Source organism: Staurois parvus, unplaced genomic scaffold, assembly GCF_062004578.1.
Source record: "Staurois parvus isolate SC_StPar_1 unplaced genomic scaffold, SC_StPar_1.0 ptg000561l, whole genome shotgun sequence".
Lineage (NCBI taxonomy): Eukaryota > Metazoa > Chordata > Amphibia > Anura > Ranidae > Staurois > Staurois parvus.
This window is the reverse complement of record NW_028318357.1, coordinates 2,293,975-2,310,513: the sequence shown is the minus strand read 5'-3', so window position 1 is coordinate 2,310,513 and position 16,539 is coordinate 2,293,975. Positions and strand designations below refer to the sequence as shown.

The following is a 16,539-nucleotide window of genomic DNA, read 5'->3' as shown; positions in this document are numbered from 1 at the left end:
GTAAAAGATTTTAAGAAGGCTTAAGAGCACATTGTATGCTTTTTAAGGTGAACTTACACTTAAGCCCTAATTTATATTCATTCTGATGCCTGGGAAGTTTGCAAATGTGCAGAGTAAATCTCAGCAAATATGATACATATTTGCAAGTTAATCTATTAGGATGAATATGCCCAGATGTACCTACTCTTTATAAATATGCCCTTTAGTGATTTAGGTAGCATATGATATTTGGGGCAAATCAGTTTAATTGCTGCAGTGTTCATAATAATAATGGACATAATGAATATAACAATTTCCATTTTTAAAACAGATGCCTTCATACAATGCAGCATCTCATTTGGGTAATTTCGATCCTTTACATAATTTTTACTTTGGCCTAACAAGGCAGTCGAAAGATCACTGCCACTTTAAAGTAAAATTATTCTCACTACATGCTTTTGTATAGAATAATTCCTTGAGGCTCTGTAGCTGGGGCTTTCCTAATACTCTAACACAATGCTCCAAATCCTATGCAAATTGGAAATTTTCCCCGAGCACTGAATTACTGGAGACAAGGGCTAACTGAACTAGAGCAAAATAGTAATTGGCTTTGTTGGATGTTTTTGGCAACCTTTATGACAGAAACAACTAACTCTATATTGTAACCTATAGAGTAGGTTAAGTGGGGTAAACACACATAATAAATTACCACTGACCAGCAAAATGTAGCAGGACACCTAGTGGTACATCTGTTAGCCTCAAGTTTATGATGAAAATCAGGTTTTTTGGCAACATCCAATTACTGTGCATTATACTTCTCTCTGTCCTCCTTCATGCCACTAGTTATCACCCCCTGGCCTTCATTAGGCATATGCCAATGTGTTAAGCATAGGTCATACAGTCAAAAAATTGTGAGAAGAAAAGTTACTGTCACAGTCTAGCCTGCAGATTTCTGTTTGTGTATTTCTAATGTCCTTGCTGTAGTGGTTCTGCTAGATCTGTGATTTTATTCACATGTGTTGCTGGCTTCTCCATTCATCTATGGTCACTGCCTTCTCTACTGTGGATTTATAACCTTTTCCCTTTTATCGCTTCCTAAGTAGCACCCCAGTTTGTTCTCTATATATATACATGCTCAGTGTAACCCTCTTTGCCTAAGCAACGTCACAGTTCTCTAAGCTCCTGTTCCCTTACCATTATGTGTCTTCTGTGCCTGACTTCCCATGTACAGACCCCAGCTTCATCTTCCGTTTGTGTTTCTCTGCCACCTGCCCTGCCCTTGAATTTTTTCCAGATCCTCTTCTGTCTCCTATCATCTGTACTTTGTACATGTGAGTGGTCTTCACATCGCCAGTTAGGCATACCTGGGGGCCACGACTTGGTTCCAGCTTACTACAGGTCCATCCCCACCATCAGGGGCCCTAGTAAAGAAGCAAGCTGGGGCTTAGACTCCGCACACTGAAGAACCCTGGGCTGGCATTTTACAGGGGCTCACTACCACAGAAACCTGACAGTTACGTGTCCTTGCATGCTAATTGGGGGAAGTTGCTGGAAATGCCCAGCACACCCCAGCAAGAAGCTGAATACAAAAAAGGCAGTCACTGCAGCAGAATGAGGACCATGCTTCAATGGCATTGGCACAGAAAGAGGATTGGGGACTGGTAGAAAAAAGGTACTTAGCCCATGTGATACACTGGTCCAAATTAAGTATCTCCCCCTCACCTAGTTCCTGTCCTTACAGCAATGTGCACTGTAAACCTCCTAAATATGTCTACAGAAAGCAGTAATCCTGACTTTTTTGCAAAATGTTACGGGTCCAGTTCCTCCTACTGAATTGCAGACAAGATATCACAGCAGGAAGTAACTACAGAGACTAGCTTCTTCTGCAAAAGGCAAAAAACACATAGTCAACAAAGTTACAATGTAACAACATATAAAAAGCGCACTTACTGGGGCCAGTCTGGAGTCTCTAGGTACAAAAAATATTATCCCTAACCTGTCTTTGAAGACAAATTTTACTGCATAGCCCTATTTTATGAATGTATTTTAATCAATACTATTAAAATTAAAATGGGAAACATACTGAACATTGAATGTGCTTAATAAGAAGAAAAGACTAGTTCTAATTTAGTTGAATGAATACTAAGCATCTACGAAATATGTGAAAGCCAAGACTAAAGCAATAGCTGTAGTCACCTGGGAACAAATATATGTGCCTTACCAGGTCTTTAGGATGCTTTGCTGCCACTGAAAATCATCATATTACCGTGATTTGCAAGTAAGTTGATGCAGTGTGAAAGAATATTGTGAAATATTCACACTTTAATTGCATTCAATTTAATGTTTGCTGTTACTCCACTCCATCAGATGAACTCTGTTTCCAGCTGTATCAGGCAATAAGGATATCATTGCACTGTTCATCATTAGCCTTGCTAACAAGATGTATGATGTACAGCAATATTTTGTTCACAGTCATATCATAACTACATCATAGAATACCTTACTCCTCCCACAAAGTATCACTTGGTATTGGGTGGGCTCTGAGCAGTTAATATACTCTATAGTTTATCATAATTCTTAGATATGGAGATAAAGTGCAACTAAGGGCAGACCTTTTTTATGTTGGATAGGATAAGGTGGGGTTATAACCCTTGTCAAGTTTTTTCTGCCATGTGTGTCCAATTGTAGAGGTTTCCCTTCCCTATTCCATTGCCGAAATAGGACATGAGAGGAAATAGCTCCAATGTGAGGGAATCCCTGATTGTCACAAGAGTCACCAGAACTGGTGTCCTCTTTGGAAGATTTCACCTCTATTCCTGTTTTGGAGACAACCAAAATTTGGGATTTTCTTTTACTTTTAAAGTTAAGGGTAAGCAAGTCAAAGAGAGAGGGTGAATTTCTCTAATGGGGGCACAGACAGATATAAAAAAACAGGTGTTCTAATCCATCTCCACTCTATCCAAAACTGAACTGAAAAAGTTTTGCCTTTAGTTATACTTTAAACATCCCCAGGAGCAACTTAGTGTAGTGATTCACACTAAGTATAAACCTGCAATCAACATTGTCTTTATTTTATTTATTTATTTATTTTTTAATAAAAGCACTCACACTTTTTAATGACATACAATATGACTTAGGTAACAAAAATGCTGATTTTTAGCCACCAGATAAATCTGTGTGTATACATTTGTAAACTGAACTAGCCTTTCTTTGTGGGTTCACCTTCCAATATGTTTTAGGGTAACTTACTCAAATGGGATTTGTACTTTATATGATAAATAACTCCTAATCTTTATTCTCACCCTCTCTATTGACAATGGGAGTGGGGTCCTCTTTTCCCCGGTTCCCCCACTACTAGCATAGTATTCTGCATAAATCAATCACACATAATAAAATTATTGTAATTTAATAGGTGGCCACATAGGAAATTGTGGAAGTTGGCAATCATCATAAAATGGAAAAAGGTAAAATGCAACTTTGGAGATAAGCTTTAATGCGGTAAGGACTACTGTGATGGATTATAATGTGCTATGCTAATGGGTCTATTAAATGGCTGATTTGTATGTGAAATAGCATTTAACAGAACACGTGGCACTTATGATACAATAGATCCGTAGACAATGTGTCCCCTATAAATCACTAATGTTATTAGCGTGCTTCCTGATAGCTTGGCATCAGTATGTCATATTCAAACCACACTCCTTTTTTACAACAATTGCTTACATTCCTTGCTCAAAATAAAACCTTACTTTCTATAAAGCTATTTAAGTACATTATTGCAAAAATAGACACTATTAACATTATATTAACAGTACATAAGTCTCTTACCATCAAATATTATGTGATTGGAGAAATTATGTTATTGCCATGGTATATTGCCAGAAGACAGAAAGCCCTTTGCTCCAGGGCATAAAAACTTTGCAGTCCCAGTGCAACGTGCACAGATACATAGAAAACATCTAATACTTGCTCCCTTAGGGTAAAGCACTACAATTACTAAATGCACAGATAATCCTTTGTTTCCAGGGTGTGCTCTAGGTGCTAGCATTGCCATGACTACAAGCACATAACAATGGTTTAGCTATGACATACATACACCAATACAAATAAACACACTACATGAATAGGGACAGTAAAAAAAAACTGTTTATTTAAATATAAACCAAACTTTTACTTTGAAAACTGATTCTGATGAATGTCATTTTTATCAATTCTATTTTAACTTTCATTTGATTATTCAGTTAAGGTCACTGTTGTGATTTGAACATCTAAAATCACCTATAAGAGCCAAGAATGTTGATAGAAATTCAAATATCCTCGCATCTCATTGACAAAGACTTTGGTAAGACTGGCCAGCGAAAAGTTCATCTGAAATCATGGGGAATTAAAAATTTATGTTACTCTCAGTTTTCCATTCTTCTTAATAGCAACAGTAATAGCTCACACCCACTATGCGTATTTTTCAGACTTCCCGTAGGCATTGTTATGGCACAATCCACAGAGACTGCATTACAGTTTTTGTTCTCTGACAGTTTCAAAACAGCAATCAAGAATACAGTGGTCAAAGAGCAATTTCTAAAACAAATATTACAGTATAAATGTTTGTAATTTGCAGACATAGTTTAGGTCTACATAACTTAAGGTAATTTCAGTTTGAATAGTAGGTTTGAAAATGTAATTACACAAGGCAATTCACAGAGAGATAGAAGAAGTATGTATGCGTGCACATTTGTAAGATTATCTTAGTAGATATTTGGCAATTAAAAAGTTTTTTCTAGAATTTACAAGTAGCTTATATTCAGCCAATGACACTAAAATTATTGAACTGTAACCAAATGAAGCGCCATTTATTAAAACAGCGCTGTATTGCTGTAGTTGCCAAAGATTGCTCTATAGTTCACTCTGTTATCATGTTATTAAATATTTAACCACAAGGTTAAAATGTCATAGAACATGACCACTAGGGGTGTATTGGGGATTTCTACTTTGTATTTTATTACATGCTTTTAATTTATTCATTTGCTTGGTTCTTTTCAATGGTCTTTACAAATAAGTTAGTTTCAAATATATTTTCTTGAAAAAAACAAAACTATTTCGTAATGCAAAGAAGCATGGAGGCTCTTAATGGATACTTTGGAGACTTTTCTAACAAGTTTAACTATTATAGGGACAACAGATACCACTTGGATTTCTATCTTCTTATCCATATGAATAAAATGAGATGGCAAACTTTAGTCATCTGATTCTAAGAATTGGTGAGTAGCTATTCCAACCATTGGTAATGTATCCAGTAGATAGGAATCTTCCATTAGTCTTATAAATATTGAATTGTGAAAGACAGTGTGAAATCTCAAATATAATAACAAAATAAATAGAAGTCAATGCTCAGTGGAAAAAAAGGCAACAAAATCTCCAATATGTAAGCGATCCTTGATTAGTCAATACCAAAGTAAGCAAAGTCTGTTACCATACTCTGAAAACGTGAACACCTGAGATATAATTAAATGGGCTGTGGATATTTTGTTTTGTTATGTTTTCAAACATCTGTGGTCCTTATAATCAATATTAACCCTATCATCAAACTCCTTGGGAAGCTAATGTGAATTTAAGGGCCATGCATTATAGTCATATTTTTTGGCTACTGTGGTTCTGAAGGTTAGAATTCACACTAAGAGCAATTGTGAAATACTAATTCTTTATCGCTAAGGCAGTAAATCCCAACACGGCAAGAAATAGGGTTTTACTCCCTATTTTGCCTGCATTATGATAAAAATGTCTCTGTTGGCTATCTGTAAAGATTTCATGACCTTATGACCTCTTGACCTCTAACTACATACCTAATAATTTTTATAACAAAAATATACAATATATATATATATATATATATATATATATATATATATATATAATGCCTGTGAAATATATGAAGTGAACATCTTGAGATTGTGGCAGATGGACTAAGCATAAATATTCCATTATCATGCAATGCTATCTTTCCTAATTTAGGTTCATTTTTCAGATTAACTCAGGATTATAAAATACAGGTTCATAAGTTAACAGAAGATAAGATAGCAGAAGGGTGGGGGTGGGTACCATTTATATAACATAGCAGTTTTCATTACATTGCCCATAAAAAAATGACATGAGCATTAATGTTGTTATTACATCTGGGTAATACCGCTCTGCTAAGACATATACTGTAAGCTGACAGAAGCAAAGGGTTGTCTAAAAAAAAATCAATACTATATATTACTATGCACTGCAAGTTCCCTGAAAGAGCCAGTGAAAACATACACTTTTAAGCCATTCATTTTATATTCCCTCAACCAAGCACATGCGTTGCCCTGCTAACAAATATGTGGATGTTTTGAACCAGATGCAAGGCTCAATGTACAAAGCACATTTAGCAATACATTATTGTGCTAAAATTAATTTAAGTGATGAGCACTCAGTAAAGTTTACCAATGAGCAGTATTTAGGCAGTAGGCTGTTTAAACAATGGTTGTAGAAAAAGGGGAATTAACCTATACACTAATTCCCATAAAAGTGAGATAATGCTTACATATTAGCTCATAGACATTTGTGTTTAACTTATCCGTAATATTTACAATGAAGACCATTACTGCTGTCAAGATAGTAAGGGAAAAGCAAAGGTGTTAAATGCATGCTGCAGAAATCCAAATTAAGCAACTGAAACAAATGTCATCACATATGCAACGCATACCATCATTTCATTCAAAGAACTAATGATTTAACACACAGTGGTTTAGGATTTGCATACAACTGTGGGAGTTTTTCTTTAAGAAATTCCTAGCCAAGTGCCAAATTAAGTATCACATATTGTTTTAGATTAACTTTATTTCTCTTGATAGCATTTTTATCCTTTAGCATTAATTGACATGTTTTTTCATCATAACCATAACAATGATTGAAAAGGCAATATTCTTATGGCAAATTAGATTTTTTTGCAATGGAAAATGCAAAAGAACTATGCAGGTCATCCTTCTTGGCTCTTGCCCTGAGAATCACCAGTAGAAAACCTTTGGTTAATGTAGTGCAATCTGTGTCTGATGTTAGCAGTGTATCTGTTATAAAGTCTGAGCTAACAACATATTGTGCTTGACCTCATTAGATTTGTTTTGTGTTGTGTTAATGGCTGCCTACAGCTTCTCATAGAATCTAACAAAAGATTCACAGTTATTAGTGCAGCAAAAATAAATCTACTATATGGCATAGAATATATAATGCTCATTCACTTTGAGAAAGCTAGATTGCATAACCATATTAACTTATACTAAATATATTCTTTTTTTATAATTTCCTTTATCCTAATGTTGTTTACATACTTGTCTCTCACACTCCTTCCTTAGTCTTGTGATCTCTTTGCTTATATCTCAAAGTTTTATTCAATATAGCTTCTAGGAGAGCCCATATAATGAGCCTTCACAGTAAAAGGACAGGTTCATTTCTAAAACCACTCATTCAACAGTTACCAACAGATGCCCAACCCAGATATTTCATCTGAACCTCCAGTATTCCAATCTGGCATAAGAACACACCAAACTCTTGTGAATGTGTGATGTCACTATCTTGGTTGTTCCCTATGTCCCTATGAGTGAAATGGCAAAATATTAAACAGTCATTGTAATTTAAACATAGATACAGTGACAATAATATGAATAAACATCTATTAAATGGTAATCACCATCATCCTAGTACCTTTCAGAGATAACATAAGGGCATACACAAATACAAGTTGAATGTGTACTACCCTTATGTTACAGAATATGATGCTGGGATTAGATTTGGCTTGGGGGTAATTCCTGAAAAAATGGAATAAATACTACCCTCGTGTTAGCGGTCATATTAGAATTATATTTACTTGGGGTTAGATTTAACGTGGGTAATAATGTATGAAAAGAATTGAACACAACCCTTATTTTACAGGTCATTATGGTAGATTTGGCTTGGAGAGTAATTAATGAAAAAATACTACCCTTATGTTACAGGTCACATTATAATCAAAATTCTATTAGGATTATATCTGGCTTGGGCAGTGATTTATAAAAAAAAAACTAATTTTACTACCCTTATATTACAGATCAAGTTAGAATCATATTCATTTGGGGTTAGATTTGGCTTGGGTAGTAATTAAAAAAAAATTAATACTAGCCCTATGTTACAGGTCAAGTTAGAAGCATATTTAATTGGGACTAGATATGGCTTTGGTATTAATTTAAAAAATGAATTATGACTGCCCCTATGTTATAGGTCAAATTAGAAGCACATTCAGTTGGGGTTGGATATGGTTTGGGGAGTAATTAAAAAAATGAATTAATATGGCCCCTATGTTATATGTCAAATTAGAATAATATTAAAGTGGGGTTGGATATGTATTGGGTAGTAATTAAAAAAAAAAATTAATACTGCTTCTATTTTACAGGACAAATTAGAATCATATTTAATTGAGATTAGATATGGCTTAGGTAGTCATTTTAAAAAATGGATTAATACTAGCCTTATATGACAAGTCAAGATAGGCATGTTCATTTGGGGTTGGGTATGGTTTGGATAGTAATTAAAAAAAAAATAGTACTAGCTCTATTTTACAAGGTAAGTTAGATTCTTATTCAGTTGGGGTTAGATATGGCTTGGGTAGTAATTAAAAAATAATAATTAGTACTAGATCTATGTAACAGGTCAAGTTAGAATCATATTCAATCGGTGTTGGATATGGCTTTGGTAGTATTTTTTTTCTTAAATGAATTAACACTGCCCCTAAGTTACAAGGCAAGTTAGAATCCCATTTATTTGGGATTAGATATGGCTCGTGTAGTAATTTAAAAAAGTAATTAATACTAACCCAATGTTACAGGTCAAGTTAGACTCATATTCAGTTGTGGTTGAATATGGCTTGGGTAGTATTTGTTTTCTAAAATTAATTAATACTAACCCAATGTTACAGGGCAAGTTAGACTCATATTCAGTTGTGGTTGAATATGGCTTGGGTAGTATTTGTTTTATAAAATTAATTAATACTGCTCCTATGTTACAGGGCAAGTTAGACTCATATTCAGTTGTGGTTGAATATGGCTTGGGTAGTATTTGTTTTATAAAATTAATTAATACTAACCCAATGTTACAGGGCAAGTTAGACTCATATTCAGTTGTGGTTGAATATGGCTTGGGTAGTATTTGTTTTATAAAATTAATTAATACTGCTCCTATGTTACAGGGCAAGTTAGACTCATATTCAGTTGTGGTTGAATATGGCTTGGGTAGTATTTGTTTTATAAAATTAATTAATACTAACCCAATGTTACAGGGCAAGTTAGACTCATATTCAGTTGTGGTTGAATATGGCTTGGGTAGTATTTGTTTTATAAAATTAATTAATACTGCTCCTATGTTACAGGGCAAGTTAGACTCATATTCAGTTGTGGTTGAATATGGCTTGGGTAGTATTTGTTTTATAAAATTAATTAATACTGCTCCTATGTTACAGGGCAAGTTAGACTCATATTTAATTGTGGTTGAATATGGCTTGGGTAGTATTTGTTTTATAAAATTAATTAATACTAACCCAATGTTACAGGGCAAGTTAGACTCATATTCAGTTGTGGTTGAATATGGCTTGGGTAGTATTTGTTTTATAAAATTAATTAATACTGCTCCTATGTTACAGGGCAAGTTAGAATAATATTTTATTGGGTTTGGATATGGCTTTGATAGTAATTTTTTTAAAATGAATTAATACTAGCTCTATGCTACAGGTTACGTTAGACTCATATTTAATTGGGGTTAGATATGAATTTTATAGTAATTTGGTAAAAAAAATAATAATTAATGCTACCCTTATGTTACAGGTCACATTAAGATCATATTTGAATTGTGATTAGATTCGGCTTTTGTAGTAATATGAAGATGATAAAACAAAGCCAACACACACACACACTTGGTAAACAAGCCCATTTGCCAGGCATTATACTGTCCCTGATATTGGAAGCTGAACGTGCCTTTAACCAACCCTACTTAAAAAATATACCAAATATCTCCATATTCCCACTTATTTAAAGAAATGAGCTAACAATGTGTGATCAGGACCATGGCTAGTACCAAATCTCTGCACACCAGCTGCAGGTTCTGTTTTCCATGCTCACAGTCTCTTTACATCTCCATGACACTGACATGTAAAACATATCCTTTATCCAATATTAATGTGCTCCTTTTTTCATTTAGCTCAGTTGCTGGTGACACTGTGCTTGTTTTCCATCTAGCAGATGAGAATTTCAGCACGAAACGATCTAAGTGAAAACTTTCTAATCTCTACCATCTTTAAAGAAAAACAAAAGATTGATAAAGAAATAGTAGAATAGCATTGGGATTGAAAAGGAAGCAAGGATCCAGGCGTGGACAGACGAGACTTACCGCTCCTTACATGCCACCGTGTGAGAAGGATGCTCCCTGCGCTTGTCAGCCTCCTTCCCGTGCTGGCGATGGGGCTCTGGCTGAACTTGTGGAGCGGACTGAGCCGTGCGCTGTCCACTGGCGGTGGTGCTGAAGTCGCTGGTGCTGAACTGCTGCCCCCAACAGGGAGGAAGGGAAGAGAGCGCCGCTAGCACAGTACACTGCCCCGGGCGCAGCAGCACAAAGTCACACACACAGCACACAGTCTGCTCCGATCAGCCACGATTTAGGGAAAGCTCGAGCCTCTGCCAGTGCAAGCAAAGCATAAAGATAGGAGGCGTCTTAATCCACTTCATGTATCTCTAGTACAGATCTTGCTTGTTAGGAATCTGATCAGACCAAGTCAATGCTATTGAGATCTTCTCTTGTACCTAAGAGCATTCCTAGCCTGCCACTGACACAGGGGTGTGTTGCTCGTCAATGACATTTAACATCTCGGTCAGCTGATCCTGCCCCAAATCTTCAGGATGCTTTCCCCTTATCTCTTGATTTTTTTTTTTTGCTGCGTTTTTCTGCTTCAGTTGCAGCAGACAGGGCTCCCAGGTTGTGTATTGTCTGCTTGGTGTTTTTCTCTGCTCCCAGTGCTCTCAGGTCCCATTTATCAAGCTGCTCCTCATCACGTGTTAATCTGTTTTAGTCCTGGCACCAGCGCAATCCCCACCACAAGCCTGCAAGAGCCACTACTCTGAAGAATGGGAGAAGCACTACTGACACAGAGATAGTGGTGCACAAGAACAGCAACACACCCACCCCAGTGCAACCTCCAATAATCAGCTACACGCTTCTAGGGCTTTGCTTTCTGTGCACATTTCAACAAATGTCAAGGCATATGGGATGCAGACGTGCACCAGCAACACTGCTCTCCTACAAGCAAATGGGAACAGGAATCAAGAAATACATGATTACAAGGGTGGAATAAATACAAAGACATTGGAGATGTGCTAATATTTGTAAACAGCCTGATGTGCTGTGTGATGTGCACTAACCTACGCCTTATCCTTATGGCATATGGCTACAAGTGTCAGATGGACTACAGTCTCATAACAGAATGAACACAATGACAGAGGCCAGCACTGCAATTCCGTGTGTTGGCAGACAGAGGGCGCTTCCTATTGCATTTACCCTTTTTTTCCTTTCACAGTATGCAGCCATGCCTGGGTAGAGTTTGTTTTATATTAATTAGCAGTACCTAAATTACAACCAACTTTTGCAGCTGACACTAAAAGTGTTAGACTGTCGTTGCATTATTATATCTATATTGGTAATTGCCAATTTTGTTTAGGATTTGAAGAATAAGATATCACATTTAAAGTGAATGCAGCAATTGAACTATCCCTTCTACAACCAATGCTCCAGCTGCATATACAGTAAATATTATATATATATATATATATATATATATATATATATATATATATATTCCAGATGTGGCAATCACAGATCTTGATACATGAGCTACCGCAAATCAGCAACATTTACTACATCATTGCACCGCACTGCGAATGCAGCAATTGAACTATCCCTTCTACAACCAATCCTCCAGCTGCATATACAGTAAATATAATATATATATATATATATATATATATATATATATATATATATATATTCCAGATGTGGCACTCACAGGTCTTGATGCATGAGCTACCGCAAATCAGCAATGTTTACTACATTGCACCGCACTGCGAATGCAGCAATTGAACTATTGCTCATACAATAACCAATGCTACAGTTGTAAATACTGTAAATATTTTATTTATATATATTCCAGATGTGACACTCACAGATCTTGATAGAGGAGCTAGTGCAAATCAGCAAAGTTAATTACACTGCACTGCGCTGCGAATGCAGCAATTAAAGTATTGCTTGTACAATAACCAATGCTACAGTTATAAATAATGTAAATATTTTATCTATATATATTCCAGATGTGACACTCACTCACAGATCTTGATACAGGAGCTAGTGCAAATCACACTGCAGCAATTGAACTACCCTTCATACAACAACCAATGCTACAGCTATAAATACAGTAAATATTATATATATATATATATATATATATATATATATATACTGTATATAAATTCCAGATGAGACACTCACTCACAGGTCTTGATACAGGAGCAAATCAGTAAAGTTTATACTGAAATATTCCCCCATACAACAACTAATGCCGGGCAGCACAGTGGCTAAATGGTTAGCACTTCCATCTGGCATTGCTAGGGTCATTGGCTCAAATCCCAACCACAGCATCACCTGCCTGGAGTTTGCATGTTCTCCCTGTGCCTGCATGGGTTTCCTCAGGGTACTCTGGTTTCCTCCCACAATCCAAAGACATGCTGGTAGGTTAATTGGATCCTGTCTAAAATGGCCCTAATATGTGTATGATTGTAAGTTAGGGACCTTAGATGGTAAACCCCTTGAGGGTTAGGGACTGATGTGACTGTATAATATAAATATGTGTAAAAGCACTGCGTCAATTGTCCTATATAAGCACCTGAAATAAATAAAGCTACAACAATATATATTTGTATATACATAAAGTGGTTCTAAAGGCAGATGTTTTTTTCCAGACGTGGCACTCACAGATCTTGATACAGGAACTAATGCAAATCAGCAAAGTTTATTGCATCACACTGCGCTGCGCCCATCTTTCGCAAGAGAGTATGCCAGCAAAACATCAATATAAAAACATTGCTGATCTGCACTAGCTCCTATTTCAAAACCTACAAGTGCCTCCAACACATCTTGATTATGTATCTTGACTTTACTGCATGAGCGCACTTCAGCCATTGTTCCCTATATAGTGTCTGGTGACTAACCTTGGATATATATATATATATGTGCATGCATATACTGTGTGGGCAGCACAGTGGCTAAATGGTTAGCACTTCCACCTGGCAGTACTAGGGTCATCAGTTCAAATCCCAACCACAGCACCACCTGCCTGGAGTTTGCATGTTCTCTCTGTGCCTGCATGGGTTTCCTCCAGGTACTCCGGTTTCCTCCCACAGTCCAAAGACATGCTGGTAGGTTAATTGGCTCCAGTCTAAATTGGCCCTAGTATGTGTATGTATGAATGTACTTTAGGGACTTCAGATTGTACGCCCCTTGAGGGTTAGGGACTGATGTGAATGTACAATATGTATGTAAAGTGCTGCGTAAATTGACAGTGCTATATAAGTACCTGAAATAAATATACATAAAGTGGTTCTAAAGGTAGAATGTTTTATTACCTTAGTGGTTAAAGTGGTTTTTGCACAAAACAGTCCTGAGCCTCTTGTTCTTGGGTCCCCCGCAGGTGCTCCTGGCTCCTCCCCTTCACCAGTGCCCCCAATAGCTGGCTTTGGGGGCACTGGTGCATGCTTGCTCCCGAGCCCTACTCTATGCATCCATATGACACATAGAGCCATGGTTTGGCCCCACCCCCTGCTCTTTCCCTATTGGCTCACTGGCTGTGATTGACAGCAGTGGAAGCCAATGGCTCCCACTGCTGTGTCTCAGCCAATGAGGAAAGAGGGAGCTGGAACAACCAAGGCTCCCATGCACATTTCTGGATAAAGAGGGAGGGTGCTCACATGAATATTAGAGGGGCTGTGGGGGGAGCAGCACACATACTTTTTTTAATACTTTCCTGCATAGAATGCAAAAAGATTAAAAGGCCTTCATCCTTTGAAACCACTTTAATGCATTCTATGCATTAAAGTAAAAATTCTTGGGACAGCTCCCCCCCCCCATACTTACCTGAGCTCCATCTCAATTCAGAAATTTACATGAGAGCCACAGCTCTCCCGGGTCTCTCCTCATTGGCTCACACAGCAGTGGGAGCTATTGCCTCCTGCTGCTGTCAATCACAGGCAGTGAGCCAATGAGGAGAGAGTAGGGGGCAGGGCCAAGCCACACTCTGTGTGTGAATGGACAGTGTCCATTCACATAAGTATGGCTCAGAAGTGGGCCTGCTCAAGTGCCCCCATAGCAAGAGGCTTGTTATTGGGGGTACTCAGCAGCAGGGAGAAGCCAGAACCGCTAGCAGGGAACCAGAGAAGAGGAGGACTGGGGATGCTCTGTGCAAAACCATTGCACAGATCAGGTAGTATGACATTTGTCTTTTTTTTTTCAAATTACAACCTTTAGAATCACTATAGGTATGCTCCCTTCAATCAATTAACCCAGCAGCACAGCCCAGCTCACATTGTTCACATTGTGCTGAACAGAGCTAAGGGCTAGTTTACAAAACAATCCCTGCATTATGTACATTTCCACATCCGCATACTCATGCATTTTAGTGCATTTGTAAGGCATTATAGTGTATGTGTGTGTGTTTCTATTTTTTTCACTTGAAAACTGTGTTTGTGTGCATGTGTTCCTTTGCATGTGCTTACAAGTTTCAGTGCAAAAAAAACATGCAAAAAAAAACCCCTGAGGAAGTCACATGATTCATAACGTAACGTGTAGAATGGAAGCGTGGTGACATAATTTCCGGTATGGACGGCAGCCGCCATCTTAGTACACCTCAGTGTTTACTTCTCTCTGCATTGCAGTTTTCTCTTGCCTGCATGGGTTTGCGGTCCCTGCTTTTAATGTGAGTAGTCACTCTGCCTTTTTTATCAATATATGTTTACATATTACACTATGGGAAGTTTCTTTGTTTAATTTTCTATGTGGGGACCATTTGAGAGGAGAGTATTTGTTCACATCCATGAGGGGACACCTGAGCCATTACTGCTGGTACGCTTATGAGTGCTTACTATCTCCACCATAGAGGATTATCCTGACCACTATCGAGGGGATACACAGAGATATAATCATTTGAGTGCATTGAAAAGCCTTATGACCCCTTGTGGGTCTCAGCCTGGAGGTGAACGCGCACGATAGCTGGTGGAGGATTTGTGGTTTTGCAGTGGTCACTGGATGTTTCACGGCCTTTGTTGAAGATTCATTGGGACTTACACTTTATTGTGGCACTTCACATTTCTTTATTTATTATTTTATGTACCATTGATCATTCCATTTTGGTTACATATTTATTCAATATTGTCACTTTTATTTACACTGTGTGGTTTCATTTTACTTGCATTGAGTGATTTTCTTGCCCAATATTTTTGTTCACAATTATTGGGTCACATATTTTTCTTAACATAGTATTATTAATTGTTACATGATTTTTATTTCATATTGTGTGGGTTTAGTTATAATATCTTTATTGAGTAGCGCAGCATCATTCAGTCTTCATTTATATACATACAGCACCTATCTAAGTAAATAAGATGAAATCCTGACTGTCCTTAAGGGTGAAAGGAATAATCTGATTGAGTTATGTGTACCTCTATCTTTATATTTAGCTCCATTTGGTACAATGTGAACAGTGTGTGCTAGGCTGTTTGTTGGGTGGATTGACAGAACCCAACAGGAAGTATGCTTGTCTATGTATACAGTAAGATGTTAGCCAATGTGACACTGTCATATTCACTTGTGTCTGACATTCTTTCAATGTACATTGATAGGTGTGCTTGCTCATCAGTGAACTGTGTGAACCTTTGGTGCTTCTTCAGTTGCAAAGTCATTGCAGCTGGGCACTTGTTCTCAGGAAAGTTGTTATTTACAAAAGACTACTTTGTTTTAGGCTTACAGGACATAACGCTTTTATCACTTAGGTCTGTGTTCACTGGCTTTTGTTTACTTCAAGTAGGTCTAACCCTCTTGAAGCAGGTTAAGTGCACCTGTCAATAAATTCTGAATGATCTTAGAAGCATCGCAAACTAATGCCATCTACACAAACTCAAAGCTTGTTGACACAGACCCTTGAACACCTATGGGTTTTTTTTACTAAAGCTGGAGAATGCAAGATCAGACTCATTTCTGCATAGAAACCAATCAGCTTCCAGGTTTTATTGCCAAAGCTTAATTGAACAGGCTGAGGTTAGAAGCTGAACAGGAGTGAGCCTGATTTTGCACTCTTCAGCTTTAGTAAATAAACTCCTATGTTACCTATTTAATGCATACATCTTGATTTTCTGAAATGGTTAAATTTCAGCTAGCGTTATACTAAAATGTAACTAGATTTTTCCCATTTGTAGCAGTATATGAAAT

At 37.1% G+C, this 16,539-nt stretch overlaps 1 protein-coding gene across 1 annotated transcript in view; it reads right to left on the bottom strand.

Annotated features, from left to right (window-relative positions):
- CNR1 (cannabinoid receptor 1) overlaps window positions 1-11,227 on the bottom strand; it is a 115,777-nt gene extending 104,550 nt beyond the window's left edge. The window contains exon 1 of the mRNA XM_089691309.1: window positions 10,408-11,227. The gene's annotated coding sequence lies outside the window, so the exon portion shown is untranslated. The remainder of the gene's footprint in view (window positions 1-10,407) is intronic.
- Between the last annotated feature and the right edge of the window lie 5,312 nt (window positions 11,228-16,539).